We start from the raw sequence: 23,308 nt of genomic DNA on the forward strand, positions 1-23,308 counted from the left end.
GAAATTAAAGATTATAGGAGTGTAGTACTCACCTTGAACGACCTCTAGGACCTTGGAATCGATTCAACTTGATCGTTAATGAAGGGTATGGAGCGATTGAGCCTTGCGGCCACTAGGGGTGACCGGGGGGGTGGAGTCTAGGTTATATTATTCATCAAATTTCACTTTAAGCCCTTGCACTTTGTAATTCGCTCCTTCTAACTTCCGAACTAAATAAAATACTTTATGGACATGCCCATGGGTTCCGAGCCATCAAGAGAAACCCGAGAAATTAATTTTACAAACTCTACACTTGTGTCGTTGGTTTACGAGAATTTAGGGGGTTTACACTTAGGGTATTTTGGTAAATGGACAAGTTGTTTAATTGTTCTTATTTTTGTTATATTTCTTTATTTTCAAACTTGTGTATTTGATGCTTAATTTAATTAATGTTAATATTGTCACTTAAAAGTGTCGCATGTGTTTTGAGAAATATGTATGTCACACTCAGACGTTTCCACTTAAGACAGCGTGTTACACACTTTTTTTTTCTGAATTATTGAAACCAAGGTTTGCGAGCCTAAGAAAATGCAATGCGTATAAATCTCAATCAACCGAGAGACCCGGTTGATTTCCTGGAGGGTTCGGCGAGGGTGTGAAACTTATTAATCCACAAAATATCACACCAAGCATCCATGAATCTACTACCCTCATTGTATCAAATGTGGCTAAACTCGGTTATTCCCAATATTGTTTTTGTTGAATGAACGGGTGAGAAAAGCCGTGGTGGTTCATGGATACCCCAACCATTCCCAACAACGCCCCATATCTTGATTATAATCGGTGTTTTTGATCATTTTGTTCAAATAAAGCCATGGTGATACGTGAATAATTCAACAACTAAGTTTTCATTATTGATTTTATTTATGAATATCAATGTTGTTTTCTAAATTTTTTAAAAGGAACCATGGTGATTTCATGAAATCCTAACCACTAAATGAATTGCATTGATTCATTTCATAGAACCAAAATGTTTAATGTTTCATATTTTTAATTCTTTTAATTTCATAGAACCAAAATCTCAACAACCTACAATTATTTACGGATTTCTCAAATTTTACGCTTATTTCAATTTACATAATTTGACCTCATATATTCACATTACTTACTCGAATTATGCCAAATGATTTTAATCCGAATGTGTCCCTATTAAAAGAAACAGATTAATTGACCATCGTAACAACCCAGATTATGAAATTAAAGATTATAGGAGTGTAGTACTCACCTTGAACGACCTCAAGGACCATGGAATCGATTCAACTTGATCGTTAATGAAGGGTATGGAGCGATTGAGCCTTGCGGCCACTAGGGGTGAAGGGGGGGGGGGGTGTGGAGTCTAGGTTATAATATTCATCAAGTTTCACTTTAAGCCCTTGCACTTTGTAATTCGATCCTTCTTACTTCCTAACTAAATAAAATACTTTATGGACATGCCCATGGGTTCCGAGCCATCAAGAGACACCCGAGAAATTAATTTTACAAACTCTACACTCGTGTCGTTCGTTTACGAGAATTTAGGGGTTTTAAACTTAGGGTATTTTAGTAAATGGACAAGTTGTTTAATTGTTCTTATTTTTGTTATATTTCTTTATTTTCAAACTTGTGTATTTGATGTTTAATTTAATTAATGATAATATTGTCGCTTAAAAGTGTCGCATGTGTTTTGAGAAATATGTATGTCACACTCAGACGTTTCCAATTAAGACGGCGTGTTACACACTTTTTTTTCTGAAATATTGAAACCAAGTTTTGCGAGCCTAAGGAAATGCAATGCGTATAAATCTAAATCAACCGAGAGACCCGGTTGCTTTCCTGGAGGGTTCGGCGAGGGTGTGAAACTTATTAATCCAAAACATATCACACCAAACATCCACGAATCTACTATCCTCATTGTATCAAATGTGGCTAAACTCGGTTATTCCCAATGTTGTTTTTGTTGAATGAACGGGTGGGAAAAGCCGTGGTGGTTCATGGATACCCCAACCATTCCCAAAAACGCCCCATATCTCGATTATAATCGGTGTTTTTGATCATTTTGTTCATATAAAGCCATGGTGATACGTGGATAATTCAACAACGTGTTTTCTCATTTTTTTAGAAGGAACCATGGTGATTTCATGAAATCCTAACCACTAAATGGATTGCATTGATTAATTTCATAGAACCAAAATGTTGAATGTTTCATATTTTTAACTCTTTTCATTTCATAGAACCAAAATCTCAACAACCTACAATTATTTACGGATTTCTCAAATTTTACGCATATTTCAATCTACGTAATTTGACCTCATATATTCACATTACTTACTCGAATTGTGCCAAATGATTTTAATCCGAATGTGTCCCTATTAAAAGAAACAGATTAATTGACCATCGTAACAACCCAGATTATGAAATTCAAGATTATAGGAGTGTAGTACTCACTTTGAACGACCTCTAGGACCTTTGAATCGATTCAACTTGATCGTTAATGAAGGGTATGGAGCGATTGAGCCTTGCGGCCACTAGGGGTGACCGGGGGGGTGGAGTCAAGGTTATATTATTCATCAAATTTCACTTTAAGCCCTTGCACTTTGTAATTCGCTCCTTCTAACTTCCTAACAAAATAAAATACTTTATGGACATGCCCATGGGTTCCGAGCCATAAAGAGAAACCCAAGAAGTTAATTTTACAAACCCTACACTTGTGTCGTTGGTTTACGAGAATTTAGGGGTTTTACACTTAGGGTATTTTGATAAATGGACAAGTTGTTTAATTGTTCTTATTTTTGTTATATTTCTTTATTTTCAAACTTGTGTATTTGATGCTTAATTTAATTAATGTTAATATTGTCACTTAAAAGTGTCGCATGTGTTTTGAGAAATATGTATGTCACACTCAGACGTTTCCATTTAAGACGGCGCGTTACACACTTTTTTTTCTGAATTTTTGAAACCAAGGTTAGCGAGCCTAAGGAAATGCAATGCGTATAAATCTCAATCAACCGAGAGACCCGGTTGCTTTCCTGGAGGGTTCGGCGAGGGTGTGAAACTTATTAATCCACAACATAACACACCAAGCATCCATGAATCTACTATCCTCATTGTATCAAATGTGGCCAAAATCGGTTATTCCCAATGTTGTTTTTGTTGAATGAACGGGTGGGAAAAGCCGTGGTGGTTCATGGATACCCCAACCATTCCCAACAACGCCCTATATCTCGATTATAATCGGTGTTTTTGATCATTTTGTTCAAATAAAGCCATGGTGATACGTGGATAATTCAACAACTAAGTTTTCATTATTGATTTTATTTAGGAATATCAATGTTGTTTTCTCAATTTTTTAAAAGGAACCATGGTGATTTCATGAAATCCTAACCACTAAATGAAATGCGTTGATTCATTTCATAGAACCAAAATGTTGAATGTTTCATATTTTTAACTCTTTTAATTTCATAGAACCAAAATCTCAACAACCTACAATTATTTACGGATTTCTCAAATTTTAAGCTTATTTAAATTTACATAATTTGACCTCATATATTCACATTACTTACTCGAATTATGCCAAATGATTTTAATCCGAATGTGTCCCAATTAAAAGAAACAGATTAATTGACCATCGTAACAACCCAGATTATGAAATTCAAGATTATAGGAGTGTAGTACTCACCTTGAACGACCTCTAGGACCATGGAATCGATTCAACTTGATCGTTAATGAAGGGTATGGAGCGATTGAGCCTTGCGGCCACTAGGGGTGAAGGGGGGGGTGTGGAGTCTAGGTTATAATATTCATCAAGTTTCACTTTAAGCCCTTGCACTTTGTAATTCGATACTTCTAACTTCCTAACTAAATAAAATACTTTATGGACATGCCCATGGGTTCCGAGCCATCAAGAGACACCTGAGAAATTAATTTTACAAAGTCTACACTTGTGTCGTTGGTTTACGAGAATTTAGGGGTTTTACACTTAGGGTATTTTGGTAAATGGACAAGTTGTTTAATTGTTCTAATTTTTGTTATATTTCTTTATTTTCAAACTTGTGTATTTGATGCTTAATTTAATTAATGTTAATATTGTCACTTAAAAGTGTCGCATGTGTTTTGAGAAATATGCATGTCACACTCAGACGTTTCCACTTAAGACGGCGCGTTACACACTTTTTTTTCTGAATTTTTGAAACCAAGGTTAGCGAGCCTAAGGAAATGCAATGCGTATAAATCTCAATCAACCGAGAGACCCGGTTGCTTTCCTGGAGGGTTCGGCGAGGGTGTGAAACTTATTAATCCACAACATAACACACCAAGCATCCATGAATCTACTATCCTCATTGTATCAAATGTGGCCAAAATCGGTTATTCCCAATGTTGTTTTTGTTGAATGAACGGGTGGGAAAAGCCGTGGTGGTTCATGGATACCCCAACCATTCCCAACAACGCCCCATATCTCGATTATAATCGGTGTTTTTGATCATTTTGTTCAAATAAAGCCATGGTGATACGTGGATAATTCAACAACTAAGTTTTCATTATTGATTTTATTTAGGAATATCAATGTTGTTTTCTCAATTTTTTTAAAGGAACCATGGTGATTTCATGAAATCCTAACCACTAAATGGATTGCATTGATTCATTTCATAGAACCAAAATGTTGAATGTTTCATATTTTTAAGGCATATCCAGAAAAAGATGTGTCATTTAAAGATGATGCTATTGCAAATGAAGATGCCTTAAGAGAACAAGAGAACATTCTGAGATAAACAAGGGATAGGGAGATACTGGCTCAATCCCTGACTCCTGAAGAAATGGCAGAACATGAAATCTTGATCAAACAAGCAAAACTTGCAAAAGAAATTATTGATGATGTGGCTTATCAAGAAGCAATTGAAACACTGATTATGATGAACAGAACTGAGGAAGCTGACAATTCCTTGGCTATGGTGATTAGTATGTTTCAACCACAGAGCCAACCTGAAAAGGAATCTGAAAAGACGTGTGAATCTGAAGAAATGCCTCAAAAGGAACCTGAAAGGCCAACTGGTGAATCTGTTGAAGAAATGATGGCTAATATTGTGACAATCATCAATTTCAGGTTAACTCCGTTAACTCAACTCCGTCAATTCAAACTTAAGATCACTGAATCTATAACGCACACTTCATTACATTTAAACTAGGGTTTAAATGACGCTTAACACTTACTACATGTGTAGTCTTTCGGGAATTGCACCGAAACGCAAACGAGTTGACGCAAACGATTGATGAATAAACGAAAAACGTCAACATAATAATTATGTGATAATTATGTGTTAACATATGTGTTACTTGATTATATTGTGGGTAATGCTAGACAAGAAACAAGAACTAAGTTAGTTAAGTTAGAAAAACAACAATTGATAGTGGAGGGACTTGAGTGTAACTTAGTATTCTATAAATATATCATTAACAACTAAACCCTAACTCTTATTTCTTTCTCCCTACTTCCGATCGGCCTCCTTCCCCTTTGCTCCCTTGGCTGCCGTCCACTATACACACACATAACACCAAGAAATCAAGCCTTTGATTGAAGAACTAGGTGCTAGGAAGGTATAATTGATTATCCTATACATCCTTGTTACTTAATTTTGATGTTTAATGGGTTAATTGAAAACCCTAGCTGCCGATTTTTCATGTATGTATGAAGTTAATATGTTTGTTGTTGATTGATGATGATTTGATAACTAGATTGAATATTGTTGCATGTTGATTGTTGTGTCTTTGATTTGAGTTCAAACAAAAACCCTAATCATGTATGTAATGTGTAATTGATGTGCATGGATGGTGTTTATGGGGCCTAGAGTGTCATATGAATGCATGATAGTTCATAGATTGTTAATATGTTGAGTTTGGATGCAAACAGTTTCTGGACAGAATGTGTTATTGATGTTTAAGTGACTGTAACGAAGGATAAATGTGAGAATTGGTTGGGATTATTGATACTACTATAAACTAGGTTGAGTCTAGTTTCTAATGAATATAAATTTGTAATTTTTGGACAAGTAAAGGTTAACTTTTATGATTTTACAAAAACGTTGTGCAAAGCTGAGCTGTTAGACCTGCTGTTAGGTTGTTTTGTAAATGTTATATCTCATGAACTACGAGACCAATTGGGTTGGTTCCACTTCTGGAAGTTGACTTATTGAGTTAGGAACCTAAGCCAAGTGGTCTTGCATTTATTGGATTTTTCGTTTAACGGGAATTGCAAATAACATTCTGTTGCGCATGAATTTGACTGTTATGAGTTTGCTGTAATGATTTGATGATTGTAAGAAAACTATGTGGAATAAAAATATAATAAAATATGTTCTGGAAACCTAAGACATATATGCTTCTGTGATGATTTTTGGTAAATTAATTGAGATGCTATGATCGGTGGAATAGTACAATCTTTTAAGTAGAATTTCTGTCTCGGTGAAACTAGCTGCTGAGTTTTGTGAAAATGCATGAAATATGATACTTGCTAATTTATTATCGTGTTTTGACCAAATTGCCCTTGAGGGGAATGATTGCAAGATAATTGTCGTGTTTTGACTAAAATGCCCTTGCGGGGAATAACTGCTAATTGATTGTCATAATTTGACCAAATTGCCCTTACGGAGAATAATTGTTAGTAATGTACGTTATGAATACATGACACGTATATGATTGCTTACACATGTAATGTGTCACAAAAACACTTGTTAAAGTCACACACGATTCACAAACGAAACACGAAACATGTTATGTGCATAGGTATTATGTGCCGGGTCTAGAGACTCGATAATATTCCGACACTTTGAAAAATCTCTTTATTGTTTTGGAACGCTAGAGAGAGTTTTTCGGTGGCGCGCATCTTGGTGATTTAATTTGGGAAATTCTTCGCAAACAGTGAGTTTCACTTTCCCCTCTTTAAACTGTTTTCAAACGCTTTTCACTTGAGGGAGATAACATACTCCACAACGCATTTAAGATTTTGTTATAAATTATATATCACTTGTAAAGGCTAAGTGGCAAACGAAACATTTGAAGTCCTACACATCGAACCGGTTAATATTTTGAATAGCGAGTCACTGTTGAGTAGTACTACTGCGTTTGACAAACCCCACCCAACGCTAAACTCGACTGGAGGTCGAGCGGGTGTAATTTTGGCTAACACGTACCATGGTCTGGAGGACCTGGTGACAAGGCACTTAATAAACGAGTCAGCTTCGGTGTCGAACACTTAGTAATACTTGTTGTATAGACTAGCTACCTATCGATATATAATTGACATAACACTATCTGGTAACGCAAAACGCTGAAACGCAAAACGCTGTAACGCAAAACGCTGAACGCAAACGCTAAACATTTATTTTTATATAACTTGTGAACTCACCAACCTTGTGTTGACACTTTTAGTATGTTATTCTCAGGTAGCCGAGACGGACGCGCGGTTTAGGACATGCATTGCTTGAAAACGCTTTTATTATGCAAACTTATTTTTAACGGTTATCATTGGTTTTAAGTCGTCCTGCGTGACGCAACTTTAGATTAAAGGTTTTTACGCTTCCGCATTTATTTACTCGTAAACGTTTTCATGGTTTTGAAACTTTGTTTTATGGTTTGATTATAACTGATGATTCCGATCCTGTTAGTTCACACCCTCTGACGGTAAAACTCCGTTAGTGGATTTTGAGGGTGTGACAGATTGGTATCAGAGCCATTGGTTATAGCGAACTAGAAGCTGCATGCATACTAGACTATAACCGCGACGACCCATTAGTTATAATGATACGCACTGCATAGATTTGTGTAGTCTTTGTTATCCTATCTCTTTACCTCTTTCACACATACGCGCGCGCATACACGGCTTACCTGTAGGAATGTCGACGCCACCCTCATCATCATCCGATTCGATGACGCATGCTCACGGGAAGGAACCGCAGTTACCTACCGCATCGCCACCCCGAGTAGTCCCGGAACTCGAAACTCCCGCACCGAAGAGGTACCGCTTATCCGGAGGCATATACGAAAACGACGTTAGCTGGGATTGGTACCCTAACATGATCAGACGTATGGTCTATCGCGAACAAGTTCCCCCGTTACCTCACCCGAACCACCCTGCTTATCCCAACACCCTACCACCCATAACCGAACCTGTGGAGCGAGTTCTCGCAGCTGTTGTTTCATGTTTGGAGCGTGATGTGGGTTACATGCGCTATACGAGAGCGAACGTTTCCGGACTGTTAAAAGACGGAACCGAGACTAAGGAGGAGATTGCCCGCATGGCAGCGGCAATGAAGGAAATGCAAGAAGCTAGTGATCAACAAATGAAGATTATGGGGAAGATGCAAGCCGAGATGATAGACTTGCAAGAGCAACTCCAGGTAGTCAGATGTCACAGCAAGGACCCGAACCGAGATAGCTCTAGAGCGTTGCGATGTCTTACAAATGCAACTTGCTCAGAACGCAGCCAAACCTGAGGCAGAGCCTGAGGCCGAGCCTGAGGCAGAGCCTGAAGAAGATCCCGAGGAAGATCCCGAGGAGGAACCCGAAGAAGAACCGGAGGAAGAACCGGCTGAGGAGGAGGCACACTCAGAGGTGTCCTCAGACGATGACATCTAGTGATGATGACACGTAGATGGAGGGGTTGTCTCCATCCGAACTATTATTTTTCTATGATATTAAGGATTGATTGGAAATACTTTGTAGCGAATACAATGGTTTTAATCATGAATTTTTATTTAGATTAATATGTGGTTGTGATGTGATGTTGTTTCTTATTTCTTTCTTACCTATCTTTTTATTACATGTATGGAGTGTTGTATATGAAAGAAAAATTCATGTTTAACATTTTATACTCTGATTCTAGGAAATGGCTGGAAGAAACGCTGGACGTGGACGTGGTAACATCAACCTGACTGCAGCTGAACTCCAAACTCTGCTGAACGACCATGCGGCAGCCGCTTTAGCCGCACATATTCAGAACCAAGATGGAGGTCCAATTGGAACGTGTACCTTCAAGAACTACCTTGACTGCAAGCCCAGTACGTTTAAGGGCACTGAGGGAGCTATAGGCTTCCTGCGTTGGGCTGAGAAGGCCGAGTCGGCATTTGAGATGTGCAATTGACCCCTGCCAGTAGGGTCAAATTTGCTGCTGGAACACTTGAGGATTCTGCCCTCACTTGGTGGAATTCAAACGTGCAGATCCTTGGATTGGAACTGGCTAATGCTATGAACTGGGAGGAGTTCAAAAACATGATGCGAGAGGAGTACTGTTCAAGAGAAGAGATTTCGAAGTTAGAATCAGAGTTCTGGTCACTGAAGATGGTGGGCTCGGAAATTGAAGCCTACACTACTCGTTCTCACGAGTTGGCTGTGATGTGTCCGCGGATGGTGGATCCGCCGAGTAAGAGGATTGAAATGTACATTGATGGGTTAGCACCGCAGATTCAGGGCATGGTGACGTCTTCCAGACCAGCCACGATTCAACAAGCGATCCGTTTGGCTCACAAACTAACGGATCAGGCTGTGACCCAAGGTGCGTTACCACCTAGGGGTTCAACCACTAAGGCCCGTGACAACCCGAGTAATGACAACAACAGCAACAGCAACCCGAGCAGCGGAAAGAGGAAGTTTGACAACACCATATCCTCATCCTCGAACCTCCCACCGCAACAACACTACCGTAAGCCCGAATTCACTCGGAGCTTTAACAATCAAAGTCACAACAACAATAACAACGGTAGCGGGCAAGGTTCGAGCGGATATGCTGGGAAATATCCGAAGTGCAATAGGTGCAACTATCATCATGTTGGCCCGTGTAACCGTGTCAAGTGTCAGAGATGCGGAAAGATGGGTCACCAGGCGAAGGAGTGTAGAGGAGACCTTGCGGCAACGGGTGCTCCTAAACCACCTATGACGATGAAGGGATGTTACGAATGTGGGCAGGAAGGTCACTTCAGGAAGGATTGTCCCAAGCTGAAACAGAACGACAACAATGGGGGTAATGGAAGTGGCAGTAATGGTGGAAGCAATAGCAAGGGAAGAGCTTTTGTGATTGGGTCGGGTCAAGCCCGCAATGATCCGCACGTGGTGACTGGTAAGTTCCCTGTAAACGATTGTTTTGCTTCTGTATTGTTTGACACTGGAGCTGATAGGAGTTTTGTGTCGAAAGCCTTTAGCCAACTCTTAGACTTAACTCCAACTCCGTTAGATGCTAAGTTTCCTGTTGAATTAGCTGACGGTAAGACTATAGTAACGACTCATGTACTTGCGGGATGTAAGTTAAAACTGTCAGGTAATGTCTTTGATATCGACCTTATTTCTTTTACGCTTAGTTGTTTCGATGTCGTTGTCGGCATGGACTGGTTATCCGAGAATCGAGCGGAGATTATATGTCACGACAAGATAGTTCACATTTCTACCCCTTCCGGCGAGATCATTTCGGTCCGAGGTGAGAGAAGCGGCATGACCACCAGTGTCATTACACTTATGAAGGCGCAGAAGTACCTGCGAAAGGGTCATCCGGCAATTTTGGCGCATATTGTTGAGAAACCCGCGGAGGAGAAACGAATTGAAGATATACCGGTTGTGCGAGATTTTCCGGAAGTTTTCCCGGAGGATTTGCTCGGACTCCCTCCTATTCGTCAAGTCGAATTCCAAATCGAGTTGACACCCGGTGCAGCACCCATAGCACGAGCCCCGTATCGGCTCGCACCGGCGGAACTTCAGGAGTTGTCCACTCAGTTGCAAGATTTGTTGGATAAGGGTTTTATCCGACCTAGCTCATCACCATGGGGAGCCCCTGTCTTGTTTGTCCGAAAGAAAGACGGGACTTTCCGCATGTGTATCGACTACCGGGAGTTGAACAAGGTGACGGTCAAGAACCGTTATCCTTTACCCCGAATCGATGATTTGTTTGACCAGCTTCAAGGATCGAGTTACTACTCGAAGATCTATCTGCGATCCGGTTACCACCAACTGAGAGTGTGCGAAGAAGATATTTCAAAGACGGCCTTCAGAACACGGTATGGTCACTACGAGTTTTCGGTTATGCCTTTTGGCTTAACCAACGCACCAGCCGTATTTATGGATCTCATGAACCGAGTATGCAAGGCGTACCTCGACAAGTTTGTGATTGTTTTCATTGATGATATTCTCGTCTACTCCAAGAACGAAGCTGACCACGAAGAGCACTTAAGGGTAATTCTGGAATTATTGAAGAAGGAACAACTGTATGCTAAACTCTCGAAATGTGAGTTTTGGCTTCGCGAGGTTCACTTTTTAGGGCATGTGATCAACGAGAATGGTATCCATGTCGATCCCGGTAAGGTAGAGGCCATCAAAAACTGGGAAGCACCTAAGACTCCGACTGAGGTGCGACAATTCCTAGGACTGGCCGGCTACTACCGGCGTTTCATCGAGGGATTTTCAAAGGTTGCTCAACCCCTCACCGCTTTGACTCACAAAGGTACTAAGTACAATTGGGGTGATGCGCAAGAATCCGCTTTCCAACTATTGAAAACCAAACTCTGCAGCGCCCCAATTCTAGCCCTCCCCGAGGGAACGGAAAATTTTGAGGTACACTGTGACGCATCTATACAAGGTCTCGGTTGTGTGCTGATGCAACTCGAGAAGGTTATAGCCTACGCCTCTTGACAACTACGGGTTCACGAGAAGAACTACACGACCCATGATTTGGAACTCGGAGCTGTGGTGTTCGCTCTTAAGATATGGAGGCATTACTTGTACGGTACCAAGTTTACCATTTACACCGACCACAAGAGTCTCCAGCATATCTACGATCAGAAGGAGCTGAACATGCGACAGCGTCGTTGGGTCGAGCTGCTCAAAGATTATGATTGTGCCATCAAGTACCACCCTGGCAAGGCCAATGTAGTGGCCGACGCCCTCAGCAGAAAAGAAACAGATAAACCCAGACGGGTGAAAGCATTGCAACTCACGATTCATGCCAGCTTACCCGATCAGATTCGCGATGCCCAACTCGAAGCTTTCAAAGATGATAATCTTCCATCGGAACTCATGCGGGGCATGAACAAGCAACTTGAAACCAGATCGGACGGGGTCCGATATTTTGAGAACCGGATTTGGGTTCCACGGTACGGAGAGTTGAGGACTCTAGTGATGGACGAAGCTCACAAGTCCCGATATTCTATCCACCCTGGCTCAGATAAAATGTATCATGATTTAAAGGCACTTTACTGGTGGCCGAACATGAAAGCCGACATTGCCACCTACGTGAGCAGATGCTTGACTTGTGCCAGAGTCAAGATAGAATACCAGAAACCATCTGGCCTACTGCAACAACCGGAACTCCCAATGTGGAAATGGGAACACATCTTAATGGATTTTATTACGGGTTTACCTAAGACACCGACGGGGTGCGATACCATCTGGGTGATCGTTGACCGGTTGACTAAATCTGCACACTTCTTAGCGATTAAGGAATCGGAAAAAATGGAAAGACTGACTCGTGTTTACATGAAGGAAGTAGTGTCTAGACACGGAGTGCCTGTCTCAATCATTTCTAATCGAGATTCTCGTTTCACGTCGTACTTTTGGAAGTCGCTGCAAAGCGCGCTAGGCACCCGTCTTGATATGAGCACAGCATACCATCCTCAGACGGATGGGCAAAGTGAACGAACTATTCAGACCCTGGAGGATATGTTGCGTGCCTACGTATTGGATTTCGGAAAAAGTTGGGAACCTCACTTACCTTTGGTAGAATTTTCGTATAATAACAGCTACCACGCAAGTATTAAAGCAGCGCCGTTTGAAGCGCTGTACGGACGGAAGTGTCGATCACCACTCTGCTGGGCAGAGGTGGGTGACAGCCAAATCACTGGTCCGGAACTGATACTCGAAACTTCGGAAAAGATTGTTCAAATCCGAAATCGCATGGCAGCAGCACGAGATCGCCAAAAGAGTTACGCCGACAAGCGCCGAAAACCTCTCGAATTTCAAGTGAACGATCGAGTGTTACTCAAAGTCTCACCTTGGAAATGTGTGGTTCGCTTTGGTAAGCGAAACAAACTCAACCCACGATATGTTGGTCCTTACCGGATAACTGAGCGCATTGGTCCGGTGAAACTAGCTGCTGAGTTTTGTGAAAATGCATGAAATATGATACTTGCTAATTTATTATCGTGTTTTGACCAAATTGCCCTTGAGGGGAATGATTGCAAGATAATTGTCGTGTTTTGACTAAAATGCCCTTGCGGGGAATAACTGCTAATTGATTGTCATAATTTGACCAAATTGCCCTTACGGGGAATAATTGCTAGTAATGTACGTTATGAATACATGACACGTATATGATTGCTTACACATGTAATGTGTCACAAAAACACTTGTTAAAGTCACACACGATTCACAAACGAAACACGAAACATGTTATGTGCATAGGTATTATGTGCCGGGTCTAGAGACTCGATAATATTCCGACACTTAGAAAATCTCTTTATTGTTTTAGAACGCTAGAGAGAGTTTTTCGGTGACGCGCATCTTGGTGATTTAATTTGGGAAATTCTTCGCAAACAGTGAGTTTCACTTTCTCCTCTTTAAACTATTTTCAAACGCTTTTCACTTGGGGGAGATAACATACTCCACAACGCATTTAAGATTTTGTTATAAATTATATATCACTTGTAAAGGCTAAGTGGCAAACGAAACATTTGAAGTCCTACACATCGAACCGGTTAATATTTTGAATAGCGAGTCACTGTTGAGTAGTACTACTGGGTTTGACAAACCCCACCCAACGCTAAACTCGACTGGAGGTCGAGCGGGTGTAATTTTGGCTAACACGTACCATGGTCTGGAGGACCTGGTGACAAGGCACTTAATAAACGAGTCAGCTTCGGTGTCGAACACTTAGTATTACTTGTTGTATAGACTAGCTACCTATCGATATATAATTGACATAACACTATCTGGTAACGCAAAACGCTGTAACGCAAAACGCTGTAACGCAAAACGCTGTAACGCAAAACGCTGAACGCAAACGCTAAACATTTATTTTTATATAACTTGTGAACTCACCAACCTTGTGTTGACACTTTTAGTATGTTATTCTCAGGTAGCCGAGGCGGACGCGCGGTTTAGGACATGCATTGCTTGAAAACGCTTTTATTATGCAAACTTATTTTTAACGGTTATCATTGGTTTTAAGTCGTCCTGCGTGACGCAACTTTAGATTAAAGGTTTTTACGCTTCCGCATTTATTTACTCGTAAACGTTTTCATGGTTTTGAAACTTTGTTTTATGGTTTGATTATAACTGATGATTCCGATCCTGTTAGTTCACACCCTCTGACGGTAAAACTCCGTTAGTGGATTTTGAGGGTGTGACAAATATCACCAGAATCAGGATGGAAAGAGCCAAAATATTTGAACAAGTGTATACACGAAAGAGGAAGTCTAATGAACAGAAAAGGAATGATGAGAGGAAAACAAAGAGAGGGAGATGGGATGAAAAGAACAAATGCTATGTTGAGACTCCTGATGATGAAGGTGATAATGATAATAGCTCAATCAGGGCAATTCCACTGCAGACACTGCAACCAGGACAACATATTACAGGTGTTCCTGATGTGCCTACTAGTTCTAAACAAAATCCAGATCATCTACCCTCAGATGAACCAAACATAGATGCAGTCAATGTATCAACTGAAGAGGATGATGAAACTGATGATTCTGATGAAAACAATGATGATCAAGGGAAAAGAGGAGAAGCTGTAAATGTTGAATCTCCACAAGTTGAAATGACAGATGAGCAGAGAGCCAACATTGAGTTAAGCATGAAAGAAGCTAAAAGGGGTCATCCATTGGTTGTAAAATTGAGAATATATGGCATAAGTTTTGAATCCTTGGCTGATCTTGATGATGATCAGTTACAAAAGAGACTTGATAAGGAGAGTGATGACTTGAAGAAAAAGATGGAAGAGAAGAACAGGGAGAGTCAAAAGTTTAGAGAATACCTCAGAAGGCATTACTATTCAGAGAAAGATCTATCTCACTTTAACTTTGACCAACTCTAAGATTTATATAACAGTGAAAGAGAAAAGGTGACTGAGAAATGTGTAAGAGAAAATGAGAAACTTGAGAAGATGGAAACTTTGAAGAAAAAGTATGGAGGTATGTGTGGATATTTGCTGGAAAGAGGCTTAAAGCCTGAAATTGTTGAAAACCTGTCAAGAGAATCACTTTTGGATCAGTACAACAAACTGAAAAGAAAAGAAAAACTGAAGAGAGTCCAAACTGAGAGCTCTACCAAACACTCTGAACCAACTGATGAACCACAAGCAAAGAAAATAAGAATTCAGACCATGAGGGAGAAACTAAAAGAACAGGTCAGATCAGTTGAAACTCCTACCCCACAAAAAGAGAAACCAAAACCTGAAGAAGAATCCATTGTCCCTTGGGAAAATGAAGGTATGATAAATATTCTAAGAAGGATAATGATCAATCAAAGGGGAATGAGTGAAGCAGACTTCAATGTCTTGGAAAAGGAGGATTTAAATAACCTTTTCTATATTCAAAAGGCAGAGTGGGAGAAAGCTCTAAGGGAAGGAGAAAACCCTAGAAGCTTTGTAGATGGAAAGTTTGTACCTGCTGGTCTCTCAGACAGACCTGGTATGTCAAAGATGCTGCTTGATCTCAAGGAATTAGCAGGACTTGACATTGTTGATCTTGCCAACCTTCCACTAGAAATGGTAGAGGCAATCTACATTAAAGTTTTCAACTTGAGGCCTGGAAAACCAAAGAAGTCTATCCCTTTTAGGCCTCCAATCTCAAGAAGACAACCACAAGGAGGAAGAGGTGAATCAAGTAGATCTGCACAACAAAGAACAACAAGACCACAATCTGATGTGGATCTTCTAAGAGAACTCTACTTTGATTCTGTTACTGAGTCCCTGAAAGTGATTATGGAAAGTAGACAGCTGAGGGAAATTGTTGTAAGAAGTGACTTCCGTGAGTATACAGAAGAGCAACTGGAAAGAATGGCCAATCATAATCTGTATGACTTCAGGAATAGAAACAAGATGGCTGGAAGGCAGATGAATGATCTGTCAAAATTTTTGAGAGATGAAGCTGATAAGGGATTCAAGTTCTTAAAGGAAAAGAGAAGTTGGAGGATGATTCAACTTCACATGTCAAAGAGGACAGAATAATTGAAAAGAATGGACATTGCTGAAAGAGACTTTATGATGAATATCACAGGAATGAATTCATTGTCGAATATGAACACATGTATAAGATTAGGAAGAAGAATGATACGCCCCAACTATACAATACAAAGAAATGGCGTTATAACTGAAGTAGAGTACAAAGAAAATAATGACCATTACTTGCTGAGAAATTCAGATGGAAAAATACTTGGGATTAAGAAGAAAGATGAAGATTTGACCTATTTGCATGTTGAGGATCTAATGGATATAAGGGATTTGGTTATTCCAGAAAGTCATACTCACTACCGAATCCTTAATCTCTTCAAAATGAAAGCTGCATCCGAAATAGTCAATCGAAGACAAGCCATTCATAATGCAAGGAAGAGACAAGATGAATAGAATAGGATTTGTTGTGTAATGTCTTCGGACAAGCTTTTGAATATGTAATTTTTTTATGTTATTTGAATATGTAATTTGACTTTTAATTTGATGTGTATTTTGACTAAGTGTAAGTAACCTTAGAAATGTTTTGGGTCAGCTGAGGTGTTCCAATCTAGGGGGAGATTGTTGAGTCAAAGATTTGACCAAAATGAAGTATATGGAAGATTGGAATCTTCTCAACCTCATGAGAATTCGCTAAGTATGGATCCGGGCACACCTTAGACCTCCGAGCAAGCTTTTACTTAGCCGGGTACGATATTTTGTCTATCGGGCAAGGTTATCTTCAAGAAGTCTTCTTTAGTGGATATCCGAGCAGGGTTTGCAAATTAGTGCATTGTCGGGCAAGGTTCATTAGTTTATGTAGATCCGGGCATGGTTCACTTTATCAAAGCAAGTTTGTTCTTCATAGCCAAGTAAGGTTCACTCCCGAGTAAGCTTTTGGCTAACCAAGTCCATGAAGCCAAGTGATTGGAAGACCGGGCAAGGTATTCATTAATAATAGTGGTCCGAACAAGCTTGATGATTTAGATGAAGATCATTAAGTAACATCGAGCAAGGTTCAACTCAAGCAAGGAACAACACTCCCGAGTACACTTTGCTAATAAGTTATTTTATAGCAAGGAGTTGAAATGGACCATTGAAGAACAAGGTTTCTTGTAAGGGTTTGTCGGGCAAAGTCTGGCAAAGTCAAGAAGACTGAAGTCTACCCGGTGAGTATTTTACTTGGTAAAATACTCTTCAAGTAAAGTCTACCCGGAAACAGATCCCGGGCACACTTCTATGTTACCAAGTTGTGAAGGATGGCAGAGTACACAGCGTACTCGGAAAATGAAGATTGATGCAAAGCCTACCCGGAAGACTTGTTTTTCACTTAGAATCTTTTCTGATTATGTAATTTGAATATGTATTTACTTTTGGGGTTTCTAGAAGGAATGACAGCTGTCCTAGGGTGGCAGGCCTATAAATAGAATGTTGTAGGGCACGCCGCCAATGACGGATTTTAGCCGTTACACTTTTGGATAAGAAAGAATATTTTCTTGAAAGTGACGGCTGTCCTAGGACACGTACGGAAAAACCCTCCTTCAAGAAACCCTAAATCGATTATCCAATTTGTATGATAAATGTTATATGAATGGAAATCTTTTGAGTGAATCTTGTTTGTGTTGGTTACCTTTTAATATTGATTAAGCAACTGTATGTTTGTTATTGATTCCGCCTTTAACAAACGGTCATCTTTCTAAATATAGAAACCCGTCATTAACTCTCTTGTCAACACATCTATTTGTGTGAGTTATGACATGATTAAGTAAGATCCAGCTGAAATCAAGGGACCAGACAAGAAATACATATATATTAGTTGAGATGTTTAGGTTTTTTAGATTTGTAACGAACAAACATAAACGAACACGAGCATGTTGATTGTTTTAAATGTACAAACATGAACACAAATATTTGTCTAATGAAAAAAAGTGGTTTTGATTTAGTGGACGATGGTGGGTAGTAATGGAATTTAACCGAAGATAGAAATGATAGACCAGCAATGAAGAACATGTAAAGAAAATAAATTAAATTAGGGTTTGATAATGAAAGTGTTTATCAATAAATGAGATCTTATAACCCATTTGAGGGCTATTAGAGATTGGTAAGACACATAGCCCGTGAAAATTATTCTTTGATAATTAAGGAGTTATTTCACAAATAAATGAGATGTTAGACTCATGACCCGTAAAAATTATTGTTTGTTTATGAAATAGTTTTACAATTAAATGAGATTTTATAATCCATTTAAAGGCTATTCGGGTTTGGTGAGACCCATACCCGCGAATTCGGGTCAAATGCATGAGAAGCCTTCATTTATAAATCAAGCAATCTGGTGGCTCTAGGGAATTGGGGGGGGGGGGGGGTGTAAGGCCCCGAACCCGGTAGCCCTACTTTAACGTCGGATTTACTCATAAACACAGTCCTTCAAATCAGAGTTTATTAAAAACTTTTCGCGGAATATAAAACGTCAATCATTTGTTACAAAACATTAAATCTTTTCTTTGATACCATAACACAAAACTTTATATTTAAAACATCTTTACTTCTTTCTTCAGATGCCAGCCGTTCAATCCATGCCGTGTGTCATCCTCATGCTAGCTCTATAATCAGCTCACCTGCGTGCATACTAAAAGTCAGCTACGCTGAGTGAGTTCTAGTTAATCATACAATATCATACAATACCTTCTTACATACATTCGTACTTAACCTCATAACTTTCTTTCATACACACATAAGTACTCATACCTTCATTCTTACTTACATACTTTCTTTCTTACTTACATACTTTCTTTACATTCATAATCATACGTTTTAAAGAGCCTTTCGCCCTATAACCTCACAGATATTATAAGGGTCTGGTCCCTAACATCACAGATATTATGAGGGTCTGGTCCCTATCCTCACAGATATTGTAAGGGTCTGGTCCCTAACATCACAGATATTATAAGGGTCTGGTCCCTAACATCACAGATATTATAAGGGTCTGGTCCCTAACATCACAGATATTATAAGGGTCTGGTCCCTTGTTTTCGAATATTAGTAGGGTTCGATTCCCTCTTCGTTACCATACAACCATACATCATACCTCGAGTATTATTAGGGCTCGGTACCCTTTTCGTAACCATACAACCATACAACCGTCATTTCCTTCTTTTATTAACTTTATTACGTTCATACACATAAACATACATATCATACTTGCCATATTTATAACGTTACAACCTGACAGTACGTGCAATATCCGAAGATCGTTCACGAACCATCAAGCAATCATTCATACATATCACATATATCACATATGGCTTTATAACGTTACAACCTGACAGTACGTGCAATATCCGAAGATCGTTCACGAACCGTCAAGCAATCATTCATACATATCACATATATCACATATAGCATACACTTATCACTTAGGATAAATGTATTAACAACACATCAAGTATGCACACAGCCCCGAAAACATAACAAGGAATGGGGCTAGAAACTCACCTGAACACGGTTACGTTCTCCGTTGATTGTAATTCCTTTCTTTAACTGGGCTCGGCTAACTGTATAATATTTACACATATCAATTAACTACTACTACTCGTTTTCGATAACTGCCTTAACACATTTTCCATTAGGTTTTTAATTCATTTTATAAACGAACTTCACTTCAGGCGAAGTTAAACCTTAGGCGAACTTGGAAACAACTTGGTTCTGGCTTGATTCGATCGAATAGGGACATATTCGATCGAATCTGAGGCACACTCGATCGAACTAGACACACACTCGATCGAACCAGCTGGGAAAACTCGTTCGATCGAACATGGCACTCGTTCGATCGGATAGATACTCGTTCGATCGAATACGGATCTCATTCGGTCGAATGAGGCGGAGACCATTCGGTTGCTTTCTTATTCGATCGAATGGACTGGTTCGATTGACTCATTCGATCGAATGGACTGATTCGATTGACTCATTCGATCGAATGGACTGATTCGACTCCTTCAAGCTGGGCGACGGAGAAACCTACGGGTTTTTCCGGATTTTCCAGATTTCGACCCAAAATCGAAGTTTTTGACATGGAAATGCTCGGGATTGAAAGGGCTATCGATTCCTAGTACTTTTAAACACAAAAGCTTGCATTTTGACACCAAAACAAGGCGGTTTTTGACCCGAAAACTCAAGTTACGAAAATGGGAGTTTTTGCTCGATTTGAGGTCGAAAATGGTTATGAAAACGGATGATTCTCGAGAGGGACTTACCAAAAACGATTAGGAACAAGATTGTGGACTCGGATTTGTGATTTGAGAACTTTCTCTCTCTAGCTTCTCTCTCTAGAAATGAGAGTGTTTGGGTGGGTGTAAGTGAAGGAAGATGGTGAAAATGGTGGAAGTGTCAAGAACTTTCGTTTATATACTACGGGTTTGGTTAGGCTCGGGTTGGCTTCCTACGGGTCGAGACAGGCCGAGTTCATAAAATAACTAAGCCCAAGACCCGTTCCTTACTCGACATTAAATAACTAAACATAACTTTCTTTTATTTATTTCCTGATAACCCGAGTAAACTTCCCATCTATTAATAAGTAATATAATTAATATTACCTTTGAAATTTCCGGATGTTACAAGTCTTCCCTCCTTAAAGAGGTTTCGTCCCCGAAACCTAACTTATTCCCTATAAAAGGAAAAACTTCTTACATTTACACGTTTTATAGAATTGCCTTCGCTTTCTGAGTTACCCTTCCTACTTCCGACTTTACAGCCATCGAATGGTGGTCATGTGTTTTAGCTATTTAAGGTAGCTTGTCCATGAGACCCTCGATGCACCAAGACTCATCTCATCCTTCTAAGGGTTTCGATTAGTACTTTTAACACTATTGTCTAAATCAACATTTCACCATAACATGATAATCATTCTTAACCAAACTCAAAATAATTACACACCACAGATAAACATAAGTTTTAAACCTTATCACAAAACAAGTTCTTAAGCAAATGTAATTTAATAGAACCATTGCATGAGCAATTATTCCTTCATCAGGTGTTCCTCTCTGCAGTTTCCCAAAGTCTTCATCCTTTCGCACCTACCGCCCCTGATTCCTTGCAATCCCTAGCCATGTGGTCAGCTTTTCCGCATTTGAAGCACTTTGGACGATCAGGGCATTCTCGAGAATAATGCCCACTCTTTCCACACCGATAGCACCTGTCTGTCCCAGTCTTACATTCTCCCAGGTGCACTTGCCCACACGTCTTACATGCATCCTTGTTCCCAACTTTGGCCTTCCTCTCATCAGTTGTTGTCACCATCTCGCCAGACCGCTTAGCAGAGGTAGCCCATTTCTTCTCCTTCTTTTCTCCTTCATGTCCTTCCTTTGGCTTCTTGCAATCCCTTGCTAGGTGCCCACGTCCTCCACAGTTGTGACACCTATGGTAATCATTACATTCCCCAGAGGAATGTCCTGCTCTTCCACACCTGTAGCAAACACCTAATCCCTTTCTGCACTCTCCGGGGTGTCTCTTCCCACATTTTTCACAAGCAGTGAACCCCTCTTGCCTTGCCTTCTTTTTGCGTGGATCCACCTCATCGGCTTCCTCTGGTTCTGGAGTTGGGTTCTTTTTCTTCTTTTCCCCCACCGTTCTTGCTCCCCCACAATCCCTAGCTAAGTGACCCGACTTACCACACTTATAACATTTCTGGTTCTCGGTGCAATCACGAGTTATGTGTCCCTTCTTCCCACATCGGTAGCACTGATTTGGACCAGCCTTGCATTCTCCTAGGTGCATCTTCCCGCACACTTTGCATGTTTCCCTTCCCGCGACCTTTAGTATCTTCTTCCCCGCATACTCCACGACATCTACAGATCCTTTGGTTCCTTTCGCTCCTCCCTTATAATCATCACCCTTCTTTCCGTCTCCTCCTGCCTTCTCAGTGGCCCTTGCATGGTTTTCGGCAGACTTGTCAGTACGAAATTTCTTCTCTGCAGCAGCTACAGCGTAAGAAATGGCAAATTGAGTAACAGGATCCAGCTGATACCCTTCATTGCTGCTTGGTCCTTGCAAAGTTTCACTTTTATCCTTTTTCGTGGTAGTAACTAGTTCTTCAGAAGGTTCTCGGACAACGCGTATTCCAAGAGGACGTCCAGTGTGACCTCCCTTACCAACAAACCTTTTTGCTCCAGCCATCGTAATCTAAAAGGGAAAACACAAACATCATCACTCAAGGAACTATCTAGTACAAGGATAGTAAGGCTAACAGGTAATAACAGTGGCCAGTTGTGATTAGCTGATCACGTTACTTTCCGTGTCCTATACACTTCCCTTTATGAGTCTATTTGTGCTGGTTCTACTTAAGCAGTTTGTCAAATCAAACAATCAATTATTCCTATCCCTGACGTTCTCATATCTTTCCTTTCTCATTAACATATATCATTTAATCATACACCTTACCTTTACTGATCTTGCTTGAGCGACACATGGCATTCTTGAACTGGCATCTTCTTTCCTTTCTTACTTAAATCCCATTTTCTGTTCGAGTCTAAGCATGTAGGATGCTTAAATCTCTCGAACTTATGCTCTGATACCAACTTGTAAGGCCCCGAACCCGGTAGCCCTACTTTAACGTCGGATTTACTCATAAACACAGTCCTTCAAATCAGAGTTTATTAAAAACTTTTCGCGGAATATAAAACGTCAATCATTTGTTACAAAACATTAAATCTTTTCTTTGATACCATAACACAAAACTTTATATTTAAAACATCTTTACTTCTTTCTTCAGATGCCAGCCGTTCAATCCATGCCGTGTGTCATCCTCATGCTAGCTCTATAATCAGCTCACCTGCGTGCATACTAAAAGTCAGCTACGCTGAGTGAGTTCTAGTTAATCATACAATATCATACAATACCTTCTTACATACATTCGTACTTAACCTCATAACTTTCTTTCATACACACATAAGTACTCATACCTTCATTCTTACTTACATACTTTCTTTCTTACTTACATACTTTCTTTACATTCATAATCATACGTTTTAAAGAGCCTTTCGCCCTATAACCTCACAGATATTATAAGGGTCTGGTCCCTAACATCACAGATATTATGAGGGTCTGGTCCCTATCCTCACAGAT

Source organism: Bidens hawaiensis, unplaced genomic scaffold (genome assembly GCF_021521415.1).
Source record: "Bidens hawaiensis isolate Kalapana, Puna unplaced genomic scaffold, B.hawaiensis_p1.1 tig00014638_1, whole genome shotgun sequence".
Classification (NCBI taxonomy): Eukaryota; Viridiplantae; Streptophyta; class Magnoliopsida; order Asterales; family Asteraceae; genus Bidens; species Bidens hawaiensis.